Source organism: Balaenoptera physalus (genome assembly GCF_965194825.1).
Source record: "Balaenoptera physalus genome assembly, chromosome: 4".
NCBI lineage: Eukaryota > Metazoa > Chordata > Mammalia > Artiodactyla > Balaenopteridae > Balaenoptera > Balaenoptera physalus.
The window spans coordinates 329,240-353,579 of NC_138891.1; the positions used below are offsets into that span (position 1 = coordinate 329,240).

At 37.2% G+C, this 24,340-nt stretch overlaps 1 long non-coding RNA gene across 1 annotated transcript; it reads left to right on the forward strand.

Annotated features, from left to right (window-relative positions):
- The first annotated feature begins 4,184 nt into the window (after nucleotides 1–4,184).
- On the forward strand, nucleotides 4,185–23,749 carry LOC309660319. Its single transcript, XR_014263338.1, has 3 exons — nucleotides 4,185–8,462; nucleotides 8,969–13,410; nucleotides 13,738–23,749. It is a non-coding gene; the product is annotated as an uncharacterized lncRNA (long non-coding RNA).
- Nucleotides 23,750–24,340: the final 591 nt, after the last annotated feature.

The following is a 24,340-nucleotide window of genomic DNA, read 5'->3' on the forward strand; positions in this document are numbered from 1 at the left end:
GGAAATCGGGTCCATAAATGGGGAAAGATGCAAGTGGTTCCCACTGTCATATCAGCAAACCGTGTAACCAAAAGTATTGAAATGAAAGATTTTACTTTCTTGAATACCGGCAAAGTTTGAGAAATCAAATTAGATCTGTCTTGTATTGCCAGAATGCTTGGCATTTTAATTGTTTCTAGAGAATTAGAGGATTTTAATTGTTGGTTGGCTCAACTGCTTCTGAGAAATCTGTGTCCTCACAGGAGAAAGGAATTAGTTTTGCTCTTCTGATAGGGAACTCAAAGTCTTTATATGTATATTATCTCATACACCTGTAAAATATCCTGGTAAATATGTATATGATGACTCTATTTGTGGCTTTTGTAGGTCTCTTGACCTATCTTGCTTTGAACCTGTTCTGTGGTCTACTTCCTGTTAACCAGGTATAGTGTCTATTTGAGTTTGAGCTGACAGAACTTTGAGTGCTCTCAAAATACTACAGAATATTGAGTCATTTGTATTGCATACCCTCATAGTATCTGTTGTTGGAAGGGTAGCCATAGAATTTCTGGAATTTCTCTCATATAGCCTTCATGTTACAGAAAAAAAAAAGCAAGTTTCCTTATATTACCATTGGGTCATGTAAAATGAAGAAATATTGAAGCAAATTCAGTCAAACCCAATTTTGTATAAGATTCTCATACTGTTAGTGGGTCATTCTGCAATTCTGAGAATTGAACAGTACTTGCTTGGAGGAAAAGATGAGAACAATAGTAGAGAGAAAGAGCAGGGCGGGTTCCTAACCCTGGGCCAGCTTATTGTTAGGTTATTCTGATGAGACAGTAGGCTGGGAGAGAGAATATGGAGACACCAAATCTTCACCACCTCAGGAAAAAATTGGAAATAAAAACTCCCCAATGTTTGGTTTATAAAGCCCTTTAGGTATATATGTGGCCATATAAAAACACTGAAGATGAAGGATAATAAAGTAGAGGTTATTTTAGTGTGTGTTTTCATATGGGCATATTGGGATATGATTTAGTCCTCTGAGAAATTTTTAATCTAGGGAGTAGAATCTGATGTGTTCTGGACACATTATTTTTTCATTCTGTGAGTTTCTCCGAAGTGTGTTCTCTGAAGCAGCATGGTGAGTAGGTGGGAGTGTCTATTTTTACAGAGACTAATTCAACAGTGTATGGTACTACACAACTGATTGATCAGTCTGCCCAACTTCATAAGTGTGCTGAAGCTATTGGACTCTTTTAGATTCTAGAATCATGCCACAATGTGTGTGTGTTGTGTGTGTGTGTGTGTGTGTGTGTGACAGAGAGAGAGAGAGAACCTTTGATTTCCTGCTTTTGTAAGAATCTGACCCTTAGCACTCCTACTTAATATTAGAACTCTGTGTAAAGTTCCATTTTCCCAAGTAAGAGTAATCAGAAACAAACTCCACATTGAAAAATAATTTTAGAAGAGCCAGTATTTAGTAAGAACATTGGTGTCCCCAATAATCCCTTCTACTGATAGAAGTCCTAGAGTGAAGTGATGCTTGTATCATAGATATGGAGTTATACAGAATTCATAAAGTACTCTGTGTCAGGTGTTAAATTTCATCCTGAAGCTTCAATCATAATAACCCCACCAATAGAAATCAATCAAATAATGATGCTGTTGAGAAAGAGAAATATATTCGCTCTGTCTCATCCAGGGTAGGGTCTGCATTGGGTAGGAAGTTTGGAACAATGGGAAGTGGCATGGTAGAAGAGTTCCTTGGTATACCAGTATTAAATCCCTGTCCCTTCCCCCGTTTAGGAAATATAATTTTATTTTATTTTTTCCCTTTATATTTACATTGAAATATAGTTGATTTACAACATTATGTTAGTTTTAGGGATACCACATAGTGATTTGTCATTTGCATACATTATGAAATGACTATTATGATAAGTCTAGTAACCAACTGTCTCCATACAAAGTTACTACAATATTATTGATCATATTCCTATGCTGTATATTACACACCAGTGACTTACTTATTTTATAATTGGAGTTCTGAACCTCTTAATCCCCGTCATGTATTTTGCCCTCCTCCCCCAGCTACCACCAACTACATATTTGTTCTCTGTTTTATCATTTTGTTTTGTTTGTTTGTTTGTTTTTAGACTACACATATAAATGAGATCATAGGGTATTGATCTTTCTCTGCCTGACTTATTTCACTTAGCATAATACCCTCTAGATCCATTCATGTTGTCACAAATGGCAAGATTTCATATTTTTATGACTAACATTCCATTATATATATATATATATACACACACACACACACACACATATACACATATACACACACACACACACGTATATACATATATACACACACATGCAGTATCTTCTTTATCTGATCATCTGTGGATGGGAACTTAGGTTGCTTCCATATCTTGCCTTTTGTAAAAAATGCTGCAATGAACATTGGTGTACATATATATGTTTTTGAGTTAGTGTTTTCGGGTTTTGGGAGGGTAAATAACCAGAATTAAAACTGCTGGATTGTATGGCAATTCCATTTTTAATTTTTTGAGGGGCCTCCATACTCTTTCTGTAGTAGATGCACCAATTCACAATCCCACCAAAAATGCACAAGGTTTCCCTTTTCTCCATATCCTTGTCAATGCTTGTTATTTGTTGTCTTTTTGATGATAGCCATTCTGGCAGGTATGAAGTAATATCATTTGTGGTTTCAGTTTACGTTTCCCTGATGATTAGTGATGTTGGACATATTTCCATGTGTCTGTTGGCCATCTGTATGTCTTCTTTGGAGAAATGTCTGTTTAGATGTTCTGTCCACTTTTTGACTGGGTTGTTTGGGGGATTTTCTATATATAGTATTATGTCATCTGGAAGAAGTAACAATTTTACTTCTTCCTTTCCAATTTGGATGCCTTTCTTTTCTTTTTCTTGTCTCATTGCTGTAGCTATGACTTCCAATACTACGTTGAATAGAAGTGGCAAGAGCGGGCATCCAGGTCTTTTTCCTAAAGCTGGAAGAAATAGTTTCAGCTTTTCATCACTGAATATGATGTTGGATGTGGGTTTGTCATATGGCATTTATTATGTTTAGGTATGTTCCCTCTATAGTCACTTTGTTGAGAGTTTTTATCATAAATGGATGTTAAATTTTGTCAGAAACTTTTCTTGCATGTTTTGAGATGATCATGACTTTTATTCTTCAATTTGTTAATGTATCATATCACATTGATTGATTTATGGATGTTGAACAATCCTCACATCCCTGGGATAAATCCCACTTGATCATGGTGTATGATCCTTTTAATGTATTGTTGAATTCAGTTTGCTAACTTTTTTGATGGTTTTTTCACTTATGTTCATCGCTTATATTGGCCTGTAATTTTTTTGTGTGACATCTTTGTCTGGTTTTGGTTATCAGCATGATGCTTGCCTTGTAGAATTAGTTCAGAAGCTTTCCTTTCTCATCATTTTTTTGGAATAATTTGAGAAGGATAGGTGTTAACTCTTCATTAAATGTGTTGTAGAATTCATCTATAAAGCCATGTGTTCCTGGACTTTTGTTTGTTATGAGTTTTTATTGTTATTATTATTATTATTACAGATTCAATTTCATTAATGGTAATTGGTCTGTTCATATTTTCTATCTCTCCCTGATTCAGTTTTCGGACATTGTATGCTTCTAGGAATTTATCTATATGTCTTAGTATGTCCATTTTATTGGTGTATAATTGTTCATAGCTATCTCTGATAATCCTTTGTATTTCTTACATAAACTTAGTAAACAGTGCCCCAAACAGTAGCAGTGAGAGAAGTAATGAGATGTCAGTGGTTTGCCTGCAGGGCTGTCCCTCCCCCTTAGGGGCCAATATGACACGGTACAGACTCTAGAACTGGACAACCTTGGTTTAGTCCTGGCTCTACACCTTCCTGTTTGAATTTGGGCAACTTAATATTTGTAAGACTCAATGTCCTTATTTGAAACTGAGGTGCTGGTGGTGATAATGATAGTTCCTACCTCATAGGGTTGTTATGAGGATTAAAAAGATAGATAGATAGATGATAGATAGATAGATGATAGATAGATAGATGATAGATAGATAGATAGATAGATAGATAGATAGATAGATAGATAGATAGATAGACAGACAGACAGACAGGTAGTTAGATAGAGGTAGATAGCGGTAGATAGAGGTAGATAGCAATAGCACTGGAGTATAGCAGGGATTCCATAAAGATTAACTGCTATTATGCTGGGAGCAACAGTCTCATTCTTTAGGAAAATAACTCTTCCCCTACTCCATTCCAAGTGACTCCCATGCTTCAGAGAATTTGCCTCTTGGGCCATATTTGCTTTGTCCAGACTTGGCACTTGTCCCCAGGCTTCCCAGTTCTAGCATTTCTGCCCTTGTTGGCAGAAATGCTAGGAGTCTTTCCTTCATTCAAGCAGATCTAATTAAAATTCTTTCCTGAGAATGCATTTAGCAGGACTCAGTAAAAAGATAAAGCTGGGAGGTTGTAAGGCCCAGGGCTGTTTGGTGGCCATGTTTTCAGCCATGGAGGAGGTCAGTCTGAGAGAATGAGGCCAGCACTTGGAGAGAAGGAGAGAAGGAGTCAGGCCGTGTGCTGTCCTAGATTACATTCTCCCCAAGACCCAGCTGCAGCTTTCTTCTTCCTGTACTGACAGAAGCCTCTCGATAAATTCCTCTCTTTGCCTGACCTTGCTGGGCTCCTTTCACTTGTCTCTTAGTTTGGGTTGGCCTCCAAAGCACACTCTGAGATAAAGATTCAAGTGCAAGTGGTTTATTCTGGAAGGGATCCTAGCAAACAAGGGTAGGGGGTTGGGACAAGAGAGAGGGAAGGGAAGGCAGCCGATAAAGAATCTCTTATGGCAAACTACCACTGTGGGCCACTGGAGCTCAAACCTGCTAGAGCCTGTTTAAATGCATAACTCAATGACCCCACCTAAAAGAGGAGATTAGGGTGATTGTACAACAGCTCATACTTCTCACTGGTAAAGGGCTGTTTTGGGTGTACATGAATTCACTGACACCTCAGGCTTGCTGTGCTGTAGGCAGAGAAGGTCCAGGGAGTTAAAGAAAATCCTCAGACAAAACTACAAATGGCTGGCATTCAGGCCAGTGTGCTGTGAAGAAGTAAGGGTAGGGAATGTGGGCAGGACACCTACAGCATCTGCTTGGACAGACAAGGTAAAAAGCTCTGAACTGGTGCATTACAGACACCCTTACAGCACGGCCTCACAGCCTCTGTGTGAGCCAGGCAGAAGCTGTTTGCCTGATCCTCTTCTGTTCTCTAAACATATCTAAACTTTCCCAACTCCTTCTGGACATATTCTTCTATGTTGATAGTTGGAAGTCATTAAAGAAACCCCGGACAGTTGTTCTTAGATTTTCTTCATAGTTAGATGGAGTTGAGAATTTTTTTTCCCACAATCTCATCCAGAGAAACTTTCTGTCTCCTATAGTTCTGGGCTGCCACTGCTGGAACTGACTTTGCAGATAGGATGGCAGTATGAGGCTGATGATGTAGTTATCATTTAAAAATAGATGTGAGAGTAATAACTGTAAATCACAAACAGATAATAATCTTCTCTCTGTGACAGTCTCTGCTTCCTTGTATAAAGACTCTCCATTCATTGTTTACTTGGAAGTTGCTTGACTTCTTTTTTTAAAAATCAGTGTTTTGTTAAGAAGACAGAATATACATTTTTATGTGACTTTATATTTAGAGAAAGAGTTGTATAATGATATATGGTAATTGAGAGATTGTATTATCCTTCTTTGTGAAATCACCATAATTATTTAGTTATATACTTGATTTTTGAAAGCTGGTGTTATTTAGCTTGAACACAAATACAGAATGCGTGATGTTAATCTATATGCCAGCTATCTTTTTATACATCATTAGAGATAATGATATACAGCTGATATACAATGAGTTGATATACAATGAGAAATTGATATACAATGAGAAATTTCAAGGCTGTTGGATCTGAATTTAATTTGTATTTGTGACTCACAGTAGGCAGTGCCTAATAATCATTTGATGGCTAGAATGTAATCACTGGGTAAATGTAATCCATTTGTTTAATTGCCCAGACTCCTCACTGTATTTACAGTTAATTGGTTCCCATTATAGGCCTCTTAATAGAGACTATAAAGCAGTAGGATCAGAGAAACCTGAAAAAGACCATTTAATTTGTGCCCTTTCACTACAAATCCTGGAGCTTCCCTACATCAGTTGAGCTTCAGACAATTTGGAAAGAACTTGGTTAAAAGTAAATTGGTTGTGGTGATAATGTAATCAAAATAAAGAAATTACTACAAATGAATATTTTTATCACTGATTTCTAAAATTTATTGGCAATTTTCAGGAATCTTTACATTATTTTTGGACACAATCATTTTTTACTTATTTTTAATTTTTCTTTTTGTTTCCCTGTGTATTTGATATTTTATTTAATTCATTTTCAGCTATTTTACAGTGAAATAGGGGGGCAGATTAGATTGATTAAGTAAATAATGGTAAGTGGTAGTACAGTAATGTGTTTGTTGACCTAGAAACATATCTGCAATATATTATTAAGTGAAAAGATAGGTTGCCGGTAGTATATATATTATGATCCCATTAAAAGCAGAATTATCGGAAAATATTTCTGGAGGCTTCATGGGCAAAAAGTTAATTAAAAATTAAAGGGTGATAAATAAAGGTAAACAAAACAAACAAACAAAAACCCAACAAAACCCTCATATCACAGAAAAATTCAAAACTTGGTGATTAAAGTTTCTTCTATTGTTTCTTTATTACAGAAACAGTATATTCCACTGACCTGAAAAAAATAGACTTCCATATGTTTCCCCAGCAAAGATAGGTTTATTCAGGATCAGCAGAGAATTGCAATTCAGGGTGTACAACCATGTTTAGCCACAGAAAAGTCCCCACACAGCAAGGGAAGAATACTTTTATATCAGGGGTTGGGGGTTGGGAGACAAAAAGTTGAGAGGGCTATAGTAAACCAAGAGTCTAGGGCTTGTCATGGGCTGAAACCTTGTCAGGAAAGAAGAAAAGTTTTTCTTCTTCCTGTTGGGGTCTGCTATTGTTGCACGGTGTGAGAGCTCCCCTTTCTGGTCTCCTGATTCTATTTAATTGAGGTTTCTGTTTATTCATTTTTGCATTTCCCTCTTTTGATCAATATCTTTCTCTGAAAATATCACTGATCATGAGTCAGGTGTTCTAGTTTCAGTGACTTTTGGTCTTTCAGTGTTAAGAAGGTCTTTTCCTGCATGTAGTGTTTCACGTCAGAGAAAAAGTACACAAATTGGAAACCTATTAAGGGCACATTTGAGTAACAAGGGTGGGTAGGAGGGAGAACTCTCAAGCACTTTTAATCTAAAGTCCATATGTTACCAAGATCATAGTCACTGGAGATCTTCTAAAGCATTATGTCATCATCAAAAGTTGGATGACAGACTTCCAACAGGTCTTGTTCAGATATCTTGGGAAAGCTCTCATCAGATGTCCTCTGCTTCAATTCTGGGAAATCTTTACTTTCAGGTTACCAGATACTGTGCAAGTCCAGTCAAGGTTTGGCAATTTCTTTAGGTCTGTACAGTGAACCCAAGAGTCTATTACTTGGAGTTTGGTAGCACAAGAGTTGGTTAGCAGTACTTGATAGGGTCCTGTCCAGGTAGGTTGAAGAAAGTTCTTCTGGAGATGGCTTTTCCAGTAGATGAAATCTCCAGGTTGCAAGGTGTGACGCTTAAGGTCTTCATCTCCCAAGGGCACACTGTGAAAAGACTACTCTACCAAAACATGGTTATTTTTAACAGGATCAGTTAGATCTTTGCAATATTGAAGTAACTTTCCTTTTATCAGTTGTGGGTCAAAAGAGGTAGAAGCCAAGTGCATGGGGTCCTGTGACTATTTCAAAGGGTGAGCATTATGACTTCCAAGAGGGGTGGATCTGAGGTTTAAAAGGACCAGTGGCAATGCTTTTGGCCAAGGTATTTGGAGGACCTCTATGAATGTTTCCAATTGAGTCTTAATAATGCCACTATTGTATTTGACTAGAGGATTGAGGATGGTAAATGCAGTTGTATAACCAGCCAAACAGAACCTGCATGTTGAAGCACCTGGCCAGTAAAATGGGGCCTTTTATCACTATGAATTTTGAGAGGAGTTCCCCATGTAGGGATAGACTTTTCCAAAAGGATTTTACCGACAGAAGAGGCAGTAGACTGTCTGCAAGGGAAGGCATCAGTTGCATGTGAAAACATACAGACCATGACTAAAATATATTTATATCCATGAGATGGAGGAAGTTGTATGAAATCCATTTGTGAAACTTCAAATGATCCATTAGGCAGTTCAAAATATCCAGGAACAGTATGAACGAACTTCCTGGGGTTGTACTTTGGACACGTGAGACAAATGAGGCAGGCAGTTGTTTTTTTTTTTTTTTTAATGTCTGAAACATTTATATTAACATATTTCCATACATATTTCCATACAAATACAAGATTTTTAGAAATTTCATGTAATGTCTGAAACATTTATATAACATATTTCCATACATATTTCCATACAAATACAAATATAAGATTTTTAGAAATTTCATGTAATGTCTGAAACATTTATATTAACATATTTCCATACAAATAACCCAATGAAAGTTTAGTATTAGTTGTTTTGTTTGTTTTTTTATACTGCAGGTTCTTATTAGGCATCAATTTTATACACATCAGTGTATACATGTCAATCCCAATCGCCCAATTCAGCACACCACCATCCCCACCCCACCGCAGTTTTCCCCCCTTGGTGTCCATATGTCCATTCTCTACATCTGTGTCTCAACTTCTGCCCTGCAAACTGGCTCATCTGTACCATTTTTCTAGGTTCCACATACATGCGTTAATATACGATATTTGTTTTTCTCTTTCAGGCAGGCAGTTTTTGCAGCCTTGCTAATGTTTCCCCACCAATACTGATTCATGAAGGCTGTCATTGTGTCAGTAGACCAATCGTTTAATGCATGTTCACCAGTGTGGAGTGAGAATTTTAGTCTCTGGTAGGACTGGGTTTTTATTTGGTCCAAAACAGAGCTTTCTCTTTTTATCAAACCAAAAATCGTTGAATTTCCAATCTTGTTTTTCCTTTCCAGAGGCCAACTATTGGGCTTCTCTAGCCAGTTTTTCTAAATCATCATTTGGGAAAATATCCCTTTGAACCACGACAGACGTTTAGCTGCCGTGGATCCCTTTAAGGACAGCATTCCTTGTGGAAATGTCATCAAGATGATTTCCCCTAGCTTCCAGAGAGCCAAGTTTAGAATGCTCTAGAATCTTAATAGCTAAAATGGCAGGTAACAGTATTGAAGGTAACCATTTCTGAACATAAGGGCCATTTAAGATTTTATTTCCACAGGAAGTAAGGAAGTCATGTTGCTTCTGCAACATTCTAAGATCATAAGCTACTCTGAAAGCATATCTACTATCAGTATAAATTTTGACAGTTTTGTATGTGGCTAAAGTACAGTCCCATGTAAGAGCATATAATTTAGCCTGTTAGGCTGAAATAGCCACAGGTAAAAATGCTGCCTCAACAGTGTCAAAAGGAGTTGTAATAGTATATCAAGCACAGTATTTTCCATTATCACCTTTTAAATAAGAACCGTCAGTGAACCATAAGAAGTCAACATTACCCACGGAATTTCCTGTAGATCATTACAAGGAATCAGGAGGTAGTCCACCAGCATTAAGCAGTCATAAGGGACTTCATTGGTGACAGAGGGGGAGAAGAGTAGCTGGGTTAAGGTTATTACAATGTAAAAGAGTTATGTAAGGGGAGTTTAACAAAAGGATTTCGTAGGAGGTGAGGCCATTGGTGAGAAATATTGATCATGATGAGAATTCAGGAGAGCTTCTAATACAGGAGGTACAAAAATGGTTAAAGTGGATCTCACAACAATTTTCTCAGTGACCTTAACCAAAAGGACAGAGACTATAATGGCTTTAAGGCATTAGAGGTCCAGTTCCTGGTTAAAATACCCTATGGATTGATGGCAGTTCCCATGTTTGCAGGTGAATACCCCAAGGACATTCCCTTCCTTTTCATATATGAAAGAAAAAGGGGAACCTGATAATTGGGATGCCCAAGGGCAGGTGAGTTCATCAAACTCTCCTTTAAGGCCTTGAAGGCTATGTAGTTCAGTTTTTCCCATAAAATTAGGACTGCCATTTTTGAGTAAAACATACAGAGGTTTGGCCAAAAGAGAGAAAGAGGTTTGGGCAAACTGCAATTTTTCTTTGGTGACTTCATGTTCCTTTAAGGCTTAGCTCAAAGAAAGTGGTTTGCTGTCTTCCTGTGAGAAAGCTTGAGAAGGAGAGCAAAAAACATATTATCCACATGTTGCAACAAAGTAGAACCTCTAGGGAACTTTATATGATCCAGACCAGCCTTCAGGACTTTTGAGAAATAAGGACTCCCAGTAAAACCCTGAGGCATTATTGTCCGCTTGAATTGTCTGCCTTCCCAAGTACAGGCAGAAAATTATTGACTAGTTTTATCAACTGGAATACTAAAGAATGCACTGCATAAATCAATTATAGTAAAGAATTTACTTCAGTGGGAATGGATGCTTTATAAGGGTTAGGAACAAAAGGGTGTCATGGTATTGTTTCTTGCTTGAAGGTCCTGGACAAACCTCCATCCTCAGCCCTTAGGTTTTCTCACCAGTAAAATGGGAGAGTTACAGGAACTGGTACAAGAGAAAATGAGGCCTTGAGCCTTGTAATCTTCTATTATGGGCTTTATGCCTTGAAGGGCTTCTTTAATTATAGGATATTGATTAATCCTTGAAAGAGGTTTTGAGGGGTCTGTTTGAATTTTTATGGGAGGTACACTGTGAATTTTGCCAACATCGGTTGGAGATTTTGCACATAAGGAAAGTGGTAGTTGATTCAAGAAGGACAAATGATCAGTATTTCCAGAATCAGCACTAGTACCATCAGGGATGGGACAAATAAAATAGGTCAAAGTGTCATTTAATTCATCTGGAGAGTTACTTTGATGACTATTGTCAATGTGTACAATTATTTCCCCTTTTTGGGAGAAAGAAATTCTGGAGTGGTACTTCTCTAAGAGGTCTTGGCCTAATAAATGGACAGGGCAGAGAAACTAAGGAGAAATGTGTGTGTATCTCTCAAGGAGCCTAAACAAAAGGGAATAGGTTCAGAGACAGGAACTTCTTGAGGTTCATTAGAGCTCCCCACTATTTGAACAGTTTTAGTACTTGGAGGCAGGGGCAGCTTTATAGTAGTGGGGCTGAGCACCAAGAATGTGGCTCTGGTGTCAGTTAGGACTGAAAGAAGTTAATTCCCAATCTGGTGAAATGTTTCTCCAAACTGATTAAGAGGGAGGATTGGGAAAAGCCCCTGTAGTTCCTCAGAACTCTATCACTGAGGATTGGGAGGATGTTGGAAGGCTGGTTAGAGGGATGAAGGCATCTAAGTGCTTAAATCTGTAACAATCTCTTTTCCAATGTCCTGGCTTTTTGCAGTAATAGCAGAAACTAGGAGGGTTTTAGTGTTGTTTGGGAACTTTCATTTGCTAAAGCTGAAGATTAAGAATTTTGGTGGTCTTCCTTTGAGGTGACTCATCTAGAGTGTGAGAGAGCTGGTTTGCCAGATTAACTCAATCTGGAGTGGACATAGTTTTCCATTCTATTCTGGTCCTTTTTACTAGAAGAGGGAGGTCCCAGTTCAGCCCATTAATAAATATAGACTTAAAAGCTACTGGTGGAATCAACATCTGAAGGAAGGAAGACCAGAATTTTCTTTAAAAACAACCTGAAGTCAGTAATAATCATGAACAGATTCATCATATTTTTTGTGTGTGTGCAAGCCTGAATTTTGTTCTTATCAACAGGCTTTGGAAAAGCCCTAGGAATTGCTCAATGAAGTTGCCTAGTGATTGCCTGAGGCTGATCTTATAATAAATTAGTGGGCTAGTCTCACAGCTGTAATTCTAAAGACCTTTCAAGACTTTTCCAACTAGAAGGTTTCATCCAATGCTGGGTTTTGTCTTAATTGACAAGCATATGAACTAACTTATGTAAGTAACAGAACCCAGTTGTTAAGTTTGAATGACTACTTTAAATTCCTCATCAAATCTGTGAGATCGGATCTTCAGTTACTTTGGGAAAATCTTTGACTATGGCTTGCAGTTCAGCTTTAGTCCAGGGAATATAAGAAATTAAGGGTTTAGCCTTTGGATAATCAGAAGGCTTAATTTTGAAGGGACAGTTACTGACATGTTCAGAAGAAAAAAGGGAGGGGAGAGTTTCAGGGAAAAGAGGAAGTATGGTGAAACACTTAGTATGAGGGATTTGAGGGTACTGAAGAGTGTGGGTGGCATAGAAGGGAAGGAGGAAGATGGTGCTGGAGTTGAAGTCTGGCCACAAGCTGAGGGAGAGAGACAAGAGGGCGCAGAGACAGAGCCTGAGAAAAAGAAGCCAAGGAAGAAGAGTCTGAGGCTTTGGAGACATTTTATCTTTAATCATTTTTTGCTTCAGTTAACCTTAAAATATTATTTTGCAGAGAGGCAATTTTGGACTCATAACATTGGGAAGCCTCAAAATTCCAATAAAAATAAGCATCCCACTCAGTTCTGCAAATTTTTGAGCTACTGTGATCCAATCCAGTTTTAAGAAAATTAAGTTTGAGGATTTCAAAATTTCCCATAATGACCATAGATATTCTAAACTGCCTTTGGTCAGATCAGTCCATTTAGTTATAAATGCACATGAGGAAGGACCACTGTTTTTAAACATAGAATCAGCCAAAGTCCCTGTAAGAGGGGGTTCCCTCAAAATACTTAAATATTTGGGATCCCATTTCCTACAGGTTTTTCCTGTAGAATAAAGAACAATTTTCAATCAGTTCAAACAACTTCCAGCACAAATAGCTCAATTCAAACAGCTTGCAAGCCAATCCCAGCCAGTCCTAAGGAAACAGCTTGGGCCTGGAGCAGCCAGGCTGAAGGCTACTTTTTAAGCAAGTCTCCAGAGGCAGCCCTTCCAAACGAATAGGCCAAAGGCTGAAAAACACGGCACCATTTCAGAGAAACAATCACTGTTCCTGAAGGAATGAGTCAAAGACTAGCCAGCTTCAGGAGAAGCAGCCTCTGTTCCAAAGAGAATGGGCAGAAGACTTCTCAGCCCATTTCAGTGAAACAGTCTGATCTCAAATCAGACCAAAGTGCCAAACAGGTACTTACATATGGAATAGGGCCTTAAGTAAAAAGACGAAACCTTTAAAAAAATCCCAAATAAAGCCTGGAGAGTTTCAAATGCAAAGATACCATGAGCTTGGATCCAGAAGAAAGGTGTACTTTCTTTTTTTTTTTTTTTTTTTAATATTTTATTTATTTATTTATTTATTTATGGCTATGTTGGGTCTTCGTTTCTGTGTGAGGGCTTTCTCCAGTTGCGGCAAGTGACGGCCATTCTTCATCGCGGTGCGCGGGCCTCTCACTATGGCGGCCTCTCTTGTTGCGGAGCACAGGCTCCAGACGCTCAGGCTCAGTAATTGTGGCTCACGGGCCCAGTCGCTCCGCGGCATGTGGGATCTTCCCAGACCAGGGCTTGAACCCGTGTCCCCTGCATTGGCAGGCAGATTCTCAACCACTGCGCCACCAGGGAAGCCCCGAAAGGTGTACTTTCAAATGCCAGTGTCTGTGAGAAAAGTAGTGAGTGACAATGGGCTCAATTGTCAGTACCCCACCTGTTTGTTCACCAAACCTGGAGCTGTTGGGAGTCTTCTCTTGTCCCCGTATGGGCCACTGAAACGTTGACCTAAAGCAAATAGACGGCCAGTTATTTCTCCAGCAAAGATGGGTTCATTTGGGATCAGCAGAGAATTACAGTTTGGGGTTTGGGGTTTACAATCACAGTGAGCCATGTGCAAGTCCCCACAAGGCAAGGGGATGAAAATACTTGTATAGAGAGGAAAAGGAAGTTGGGAGGGCTGTAGTAAACAAAGAGTCCAGAGCTTGTCATTGGCTGAGTCCTGGCCAGGAAAGAAGAGGAGTCTTTCTTCTTCCTGTTGGACTATGCTATTGTTGAAGGGTGTGAGAGCGCCCCCTTCTGGTCTCCTGATTCTATTTAACTGAGGTTTCTGTTTATTATCTTTTATAATTCTCATTGCCAAAAATAAGAAAAAAAAAAATTCAGGTAAGAGAACTCATAATCCTACTAACCCAGAGTGGGGAGAAAACTCACAGAAACAACTTGGTGTCCTAATTTCAAATCCTTTCCTATGCAAATAACACACACACACTGATGTTAATGAATGTTTTCCTGTACGTTTAGTTTTAATATCTGTATTAAACTATAATTAAACTGTATTAAAATATCTGTATTTTATTATCTGGATAAATCATAATTTATTCAACCAGTCTCCTTTTTTAAGGTATTCAAATGATTTCCAGCTTCTCTCTAACTCATATAACACAGGATATGTATAATTGGCTAAAAATAAATTATAAATAAAAAGGCAAAATTTTTTTATGGCAAAATAATTATGAATATGTGGAGAATCCAAAGACAGCAAATATTAATTGGTGATCCATTTCTCATTTTCTTAAAGAAATTTTTATTTTCACCAGAATTTTTACTTGACCACTGAAATAAAAATAACTAGCTAGAAGTTTCTATACATTTATATGTATCAGTGTCAGAGTTTAAACTAGGTCAGTGTTAACTTGAATGATTTTTGTCTAAGTAGTTTTTGACCAAATTCTTAGCCACTGGAAAAGTAGCCATCCCTACAACACTTCTCCAGTTAACAAGGTTTCTCCTCCTAATCTATTCGTATACAATTAACAAAAGATTTTAATTATCCTCTTTTTGTACTCTTGTCATATGAGTAAAATTATGTTTCCTTAATTATGAGTATAACCTACCTAGTGATATATATTTTCAAGCTTTGTAGTAATGAATTAATGGCAAATAATCTGTGTTTTGAGAGAACCCAGTGTTTATCACAACCCTCTCTGCGGCCGCATCAATGGGGAACAGCAGAGCAAGTCTGGTGAAGGACAAGGGTAGTTGAAGGGGCTTCAAGAGATTAGTGAAATAGGAAATCAATCTGTGCTGAAGGCTTGTGTGGAGGGGTGTTTGACTGTGTAAGATTTGGATTAACAGCAAAAGGGAGGCGTTTCAATTTTAAGCTTTACGCTAGTGACACTGCTCCCTACTTCACTGAGAAACTAGGAGCTATCAGAAGAGAACTCCCATAAGTTCTGCTGCCATGTCTACCTGTACCCATGTCTCTGAATGGCCAGCACCCCTGCAGTCCTCGTGGAGCCCAAGCCTCCCCCTGCGTCTCCATTTCCCCCAGGCCAGCCCTCTCAATTCTGCATCGTTAATTTCTCTGCCTCCACTGACTCATTCCTACCAATTGACAAGCATACTGTCATGTTTTCCTTCTTAAAAAACAAGCACAAAACTTGTATTCTTCTTTTTCTCTTTCAGCTAATGACTGAGTTTTCTCTGTTCTTTTGTAGCAAAACTCTGAAAGAGAGGACTTGGCATATAGTAGGTGCTCAGTAAATAATTGTTCAGTAAATGAACAAATGAAAGCAGTTAAGAGAGTAAGGCTTTTGTGATAATCCAGGTGTGGTCTGATTTAAGCCTACTGTTAATGAGAACAAAAGAGAGATGGGATGTGGGGGCAGGGGGTATATGGAAAATCCCCATAACTTCCTCTCAATTTTGTTGTAAACCTAAAAATGCTCTAAAAATAATCTTTAAAAAAAAGGGGGGGAGGTAGTATATAAACTTTGAAGGAAAAATTTTAAATCCATGGTGACTTCTTTTATACACAGTTGAACCTTAAACAACATGGGTTTGAACTGAATGGGTTCACTTAAATGTGGGGATTATTTTTTTTAACAGCTTTATTGGAGTATAATTGCTTTACAATTGTGCGTTAGCTTCTGCTGTATAACAAAGTGAATCAGCTATACGTATACGTATATCCCCATATCCCCGCCCTCTTGCGTCTCCCTCCCCCCCTCCCTATCCCACCCCTCTAGGTGGTCACAGAGCACCGAGCTGATCTCCCTGTGCTATGCGGCTGCTTCCCACTAGCTATCTGTTTTATATGTGGGGATTTTTTAAAATAGAAAATATTACATTACTACACCATCCAAAGTTGGTTGAACCTCCAGATGTGGAACCTCGTATATGGAGGAATCAAGTATATGGAGGACCGATTATAAGTTATGCAAGGATTTTCAATTTTGTAGAGGGTCGTGCTCCTGACTCCTGTATTGTTCCCATAAAAATTGTATATGTAACATAGGAGAGGAAATACCCCATAATTTTAGAATTCTATGTTTGAGGATAAGATTAATTGGTGGTACAATGGATGGATATACTTGATAAGGTTAATTTGTTTTCTTGCTTGAAGTATTTTCATTTTTTATATATGGCTTTCTTTTAAGAATAAAAACCCTATTATCTAACATTACACATACTTGTTCACCAGTTAATCTTTCTAACTAACGATTCACTTTCAGAAGTGAAAGGTCCATTCTCCAGGAAGAAAAGCCCCTTTTCCCATACCCTACCATAAATGGCCAAGTTCCAAAGCCCTCCAATCAAAACCTGCCCCACCAGTTTTTCTGCATATCAACCCCTAACTCATAAAAGTTTGACCAAACCCCAAATCCGAGAGACAGATTTGAGAGCTTTGCCTCCTGTCTCATTGCTGGTCAACCTGCCAATAAAGCTTTTTCTTTTCTCAAAATCCAGTGCCATGATGTTGGCTTCTATGCATTTCGGGCAGCAAGCCCTTCCTTGGTAACACCAGGAGTTAGGACCTCAACATATCTTTTGGGGGACACAATTCAACCCACAACAGCATCTATGTAATTAACGAAGACATAGCTAAGAATTTGCAAAGAAGCGGGGGTAATTAATTTAGTTTTGAGTATGTTGAGTTTGAATTGCCTTAAAGCAGTAAGACTGTCATGTCCAATAAGCAACCCATGTGTGTTTAGGGAGCCTCAGCAGAGTTTCTGGCTGGTGAGGAAACAGAGTCATCAGTATCTAGGTGGGACTGGCTGTGAAACAGACAAGTGCTGAATGGGAACTTGAGGGGCCACAGCATTTAAGGGGCGGACACAGAGAGAGGAATCCTTGGGGAGATTTGAAAAATAGTAGGTAAACAGGAGGTAGAAGAAGAAAAGCCAAGAGAAAATAATGTCAGACAAGACAGAGAAAGTTTCTGAGAAGGAACACAATGCTTTTTTTAGGTCAACAGCATCCTGCACTGTAGAAAGGTTTATTGAGAATTTTCATCTTCATAGAATGATTACATGACTCAGTGGAAAGGACTGAGGAATATCCCTTGGATTTGCAGATAGGCAATGATTATCAAGAGTGGTTTTGGGGAGGTGGTAAGGGCTGAGGCAAGACTTCAGGGGGGAGGGGAGGTGACAATCAATGGCAGGTAGAACTATGGCAACAGTTAGCAGAGAAAACTCTGCTGTGAAGGAATGTGAGAGTGAGGCTGATGGCTAGAAATCAGGAGACTTGAGCATGTTTTTGTTCAGAGTGGAAGGAGCCATTGATGGAGAAAGAGATTAAAGGTGGGAGAGAGGGCATAATCTGTTGGGGCAAGCAAGAACTCAGGGCTCAGCCTCCTACTTTAGACAAAGTGCCTTTGTTTTGATCTCTTCCATACATTTTGCCCATTATTTAATATAAAGAGAGTTCTGGAAAATCTTTGAAAACTATTGAATTAGATGTTTCAGCTCTAAAAAAAAGTCAGTCATTACCTATAGATCTACACAGAGTAATGTACACTAATAGCCTGAATAAACTCATTCAGATAATCCTGGTTTATTTAAGGTCATGTCTTCAGAAGGAACTTAATTGACAGGAATAACTATTATAGCTGTAATTATTTGCATTTCAGTTCCTGACTAGCACTTAAAATTTGGATATATGTAAATTTCACCTTTAAATATTGGCTTGCATTTAAAACAGCATTTCTCAGCCCTGAACAATTAAAAACACCAAAATGAGATTTTTAATACTGGTTCATTTTTAAAAGCTCTTTGTTTAAGTAAATTTATTGGTCATTATAGCCTTTTGAAAAACACAGGTATTGTCTATCATTATAAAATAAAATTATGATGGTTGGAAGGATTTGAAAAATATATAAATATATCAAAGAATTATAATCAAATATAATTCTATCACCTATCGCTAACCATTATTTCAATATTTTAAATTCTTTTTTTATTGTGAAATATTTCATAAGTTAACAAACATCTCTTTATGCACACTGGTTTCAATACAATAATAGCTTTATTATATTTACTTAAGAAAAAATTTTAAAATAAATAATGTTCTGTATTCAACTGAAGGCCGCTCATCATTCTATTTTCCCTTCCTCCCCAGAGGTAACCACTATCCTGAGGTTGGAGTATATCATTCCTCTCTATGTTTTTATACTTTTATATGTGTGTGTAACTATTCATTAAGAGCATGCAGGAGTATCACCAGCAGCTGAACATCCTGCCTCAGCCAAGACCCCTTACAAGATTGTCTCAGCCAAGGCTCCTGGCAGGAGCCCCAGCTAGGGCCTCTGGGCACTGAATGGAAGTGCCTGGGCTGTGCATGCAGCTGTGCATGTGAACATGGCTGATTGGGGTTGGCAGGGAAGCTGAGTTCTTTACTGCAACTCTCTCCAGAAACTGTAACACACTGGCAATGCACCAAGTCTGGTGTGGGGAGAGCAGATCCTTCCTATAAGGTCTGCCAGGAAAAGCCTGTAGTTGAACCTGGATGATCACACATGGGATTTTGGCCTGGAGCTTTACTCCCCAATGTTTAAATTTTTAGGAACTGTCTTCTAAAGTGGCTGCACCATTTTACATTCTCACCACCAATATCTGAAAACTCCAACCTCTCCCCATCTTTACCAACACTTGGTATTATGGCTTTCTGACTCTAGCTATCCTAGTGGATGTGACATAGTATCTTACTGTGGTTTTGATTTGCATTTCTTTGTGACTAATAATGTTGAACAACTTTTTCTTGGCCCATTTAAAATTGGATTATTTGTGTTGTTGTTATTGAATTGTAAGAATTTTTACTTATTCTGTATACCAGACCCTTATCAGATGTAACATTTTCTTCCATTCAGTGGATTCTTTTCTCACTTTCTTGATAGGAGTCTTTGAAGCACATAAGTTTTTTTTAAGCTTAATAAAATCCAATTTATTGATTTAGATGCTATGCTTAAGTGTCATATCTAAGAAGTAGTTGCCAAATCCAAAGTCACGAACACATACCTATATTTTCTTCTAAGAGTTTTATAGTTTTAGTTCTTATGTTTAGGTCAATGATCCATTTAGAGATCCAGGAAATGAAAGGAGAAGTGAACAGTAACACAATAATAGAAGTGGACTTTTAACACCCCACTTACATCAATGGACAGATCATCCAGCCAGAAAATCAATAAGGAAACACTAGCCTTAAATTACACATTGGATCAGATGCAATTAATAGTTATATATAGAAAATTCTATCTGCAAGCAGCAGAATACACATTCTTATCAAGGGCACATGGAATAATTTCAGGATAGATCACACACTAGACCACAAAACAAGTCTAAACAATTTAAGAATTTAAGTCATATCAAGTGTCATTTCCTACCACAAAGGCTAGAAATCAATTTCAAGAAAAAAAACTAAAATACACAAACCCATGGAATCTAAATATCATGCTACTAAAGACGAGTGGGTCACGGAAAAAAAATCAAAGAGTAAATCAAATCATATCTTGATACAAATGAAAAAATGACAACACAAAGATCCACAGTTTATGGGATGCAGAAAAACAGTTCTAAAAGGGAAGTTTAAAGTGATACAAGCCTACCTCTGAAAGCAAGAAAAATCTCAAATAAAGAATCTAACCTTACACCTAAAGGTACTATAAAAAGATGAAAAAACAGAGCCCAAAGCTAGTAAAAGGAAGGAAATAATGAAAATCAGAGTGGAAATAAATGAAGTTGATATTAAAAAACTAACAAGCAAAAAGCAATAGTAAAGATCAATGAACTAAGAGCTGGATCTTTGAAAAGATAAACAAAATTGATAAGCCATTAGCCACATTGATTAAGAAAAAAAAAAAAGAGAGAGAGAGAGGGGGCCCAAATAAATACAATCAGAATTGAAAGAGGAGAAGTTACTTCTGACACTACAGAAATACAAAGGATCATAAGAGATAACTATGCACAATTGTGTGCCAACAAATGGGACAACCCCCCAAAAATGGATAACTTCCTAGAAACATACAATCATCCAAGACTGAATCAGGAAGAAATAGAAAATATGAACAGACTGATCACCAGGAATAAAGTTGAATCTGCAGTCATAAAACTCCCAACAAACACAAGTCCAAGACCAGATGTATGTGGTCAAAGATGATTTCTACGAAATACCTAAACACCTATTTTTCTCAAACTGCTCAAAAAAGTTGTAGAGGAAGGAACATTTCCAAACTGTGAGGCCAGCATTACCCTGATATGTAACCAGATTGAGACACTACAAAAAAGAAAGAAAGGAAGGAAGGAAGAGAAAAAGCAAATTACTGACCAATATTCCTGATGAACTGATATGCAAAAATCCTTAACAAATATTAGAAAAACAAATTGAACAATACATTAAAAGGATCAAACACTATGACCCAGTGGGATTTACCCCAGGGATACAAGGATGGTTCAATATCCACAATCAATGTGATACACCATATTAACAAATTGAAGAATAAAAATCATATGATCATCTCAGATGCAGAAAAAACTTTTGACAAAATTCAACAACCATTTATGATAAAAACTATAAACAAAGAATGGGTAGAGAGGAACGCACCTTGACATAATGAAGACCATATATGATAAATCCACAGTCAACATCATACTCAATAAGAAAAGCTGAAAGCATTTCTTTTAAGATCAGGAAAAAGACAAGGATGCCCACTCTTGCCACTTTTATTCAACATAATATTAGAAGTTCTAGCCACATCATCAGAAAAGAAAAAGAAATAAAAGGCATCCAAATTGGAAAGGAAGAAATAAAACTGTCAATGTTTGCAGATGACTTGATACTGTATATAGAATATTCTAAAGATTCCATCAAAAAATTATTAGAACTAATAAACACATTCAGTAAAGTTGCAGCATACAAAATTAATATGCAAAAATCTGTTTTGTTTCTGTATAACAGCAGTCTATCAGAGAAGTGAATCTATCAGTTGCATTTCCAATTGCCACAAAAAGACTAAAATATGTAATGATAAATCTAACCTAGGAGGGGAAAGACCTTCATTCTGAAAACTGTAAGACATTGATGAAAAAATTGAAGTGAACACCAATGGAAAGATATACCATGCTCATGGATTCGAAAAATTAATATTGTTAAAATAACCATACAATCAAGGCAATCTAGAGATTAAATGAAATCCCTATCAAAATACTAACGGCATTTTTCACAGAGCTAGAAGAAATAATCCTAAGATTTGTAAGGAACCACAAAAAAGCCTCCAAATAGCCAAAGCAAAAAGAACAAAACTAGAGGTATCACATTCTCTGATTTCAAATTGTACTACAAAGCTATAGTAATAAAAACAGCATGGTACTGGCACAAAAAGGCACATGGATCAATGGAGCAGAATAGAGAGCCCAGAAATAAATCCATGTTTATATGGTGAATTAATCTAAAATAAAGGAGGCAAGGATATACAATGGAGAAAAGACAGCCTTTTCAGTAAATGGTGCTGGGAAAACTGGACAACTACATGTAAAAGATTGAAATTAGAACACTCCTTAACCCCATACAGAAAAATAAACTCAAAATGATTTAAAACTTAAATCTAAGACTTTAAGTCATAAAACTCCTAGAAGAAAACATATGCAATGAACTCTCTGACATTGGTCTTAGTAATATTTTTTGATATGTCTTCTCAGGCAAGGGCAACAATAGAAAAAATAAATGAGACTACATCAAACTAAAAGTTTATGTAACTAAAATGGGGTTAATATCCAAAATATATTAAAAAACTCATAGAGGTGGCTCCCCAGAAGAAAAGAATTGAGGACAGTCTCAGAGAACTCTGGGGCAACATTAAGTGCACCAACATTCAAATTATAGGGGTCGCAGAAGAAGAAGAGAAAAAGAAAGGGACTGAGAAAATATTTGAAGAGATTATAGTTGAAAACTTTCCTAATATGGGAAAGGAAATAATCAATCAAGACCAGGAAGTGCAGAGAGTCCCATACAGGATAAATCTAGGGAGAAACACGCCAAGACACATATTAATCAAACTATCAAAAATTAAATACAGAGAAAAAATATTAAAAGCAGCAAGGGAAAAACAACAAATAACATACAAGGGAATCCCCATAAGGTTAACTAACAGCTGATCTTTCAGCAGAAACTCTGCAAGCCAGAAGGGACTGGCAGGACATATTTAAAGTAATGAAAGGGAAAGACCTACAACCAAGATTACTCTACCCAGGAAGGATGTCATTCATATTCGACAGAGAAATTAAAAGGTTTACAGACAAGAAAAAGCTAAGAGAATACAACACCACCAAACCAGATTTACAACAATGCTAAAGGAACTTCTCTAGGCAGGAAACACAAGAGAAGGAAAAGACCTACAATAAGAAACCCAAAACAATTAAGAAAATCGTAATAGGAACATACATATTGATACTGACCTTAAATGTAAATGGATTCAATGCTCCAACCAAAAGACATAGACTGGCTGAATGGATACAAAAACTAGACCTGTACATATGCTGTCTACAAGAGACCCACTTCAGACTTAGGGACACATACAGACTGAAAGTGAGGAGATGGAAAAAGCTATTCCATGCAAATGGAAATCAAAAGGAAGCTGGAGTAGCAATTCTCATATCAGACAAAGTAGACTTTAAAATAAAGACTATTACTAGAGACAAAGAAGGACACTACCTAATGATCAAGGGATCAATCCGAGAAAATGATAAAGCAATTGCAAATATTTATGCACCCAACATAGAAGCACCTCAATACATAAGGCAACTGTTTACAGCCATAAAAGTGGAAATCGAAAGTAACACATAATACTAGGGGACTTTAACCCCACTTGCACCAATGGACAGTTCATCCAAAATGAAAATAAATAAGGAAACACAAGCTTTAAATGACCCATTAAACAAGATGGACTTAATTGATATTTATAGGACATTCCATCCAAAAACAACAGAATACACTTTCTTATCAAGTGCTCATGGAACATTCTCCAGGATAGATCATATCTTGGGTCAGAAATCAAGCCTTGGTAAATTTAAGAAAATTGAAATCGTATCAAGTATTTTTTCCAACCACAATGGTATAAGACTAGATATCAATTAAAGGAAAAAAAACTGTAAAAAATACAAACACATGGAGGCTAAACAATACACTACTAAATAACAAAGAGATCACTGAAGAAATCAAAGGGAAAATCAAAAAAACCTAGAAACAAATGACAATGAAAACACGATGACCCAAAACCTAGATGCAGAAAAAGCAGTTCTAAGAGGGAAGTTTATAGCAATACAATCTTACCTCAAGAAACAAGAAAAATCTGAAACAACGTAACAACTAAAGCAATTAGAGAAAGAAGAACAAAAAAACCCCCCCAAAGACAGTAGAAGTAAAGAAATCATAAGATCAGATCAGAAATAAATGAAAAAGAAATGAAAACAATAGCAAAGATCAATAAAACTAAAAGCTGGTTCTTTGAGAAGATAAACAAAATTGATAAGCCATTAGGCAGATTCATCAAGAAAAAAAGGGAAAAGACTCAAATCAATAGAATTACAAATGAAAAAGAAGAAGTAACAACTGACACTGCAGAAATACAAAGGATCATGAGAGATTACTACTAGCAACTCTATGCCAATAAAATGGACAACCTGGAAGAAATAGACAAATTCTTAGAAAAGCACAACCTTCCATGACTGAACCAGGAAAAAATAGAAAATATAAACAGACCAATCACAAGCACTGAAACTGAGACTGTGATTAAAAATCTTCCAACAAACAAAAGCCCAGGACCAGATGGCTTCACAGGCGAATTCTTTTTTTTTTTAATTAAAAAAAATTTTTTTTAAACATCTTTATTGGAGTAGAACTGCTGTACAATGGTGCGTTAGTTTCTGATTTATAATAAAGTGAATCAGTTATGCATATACATATATCCCC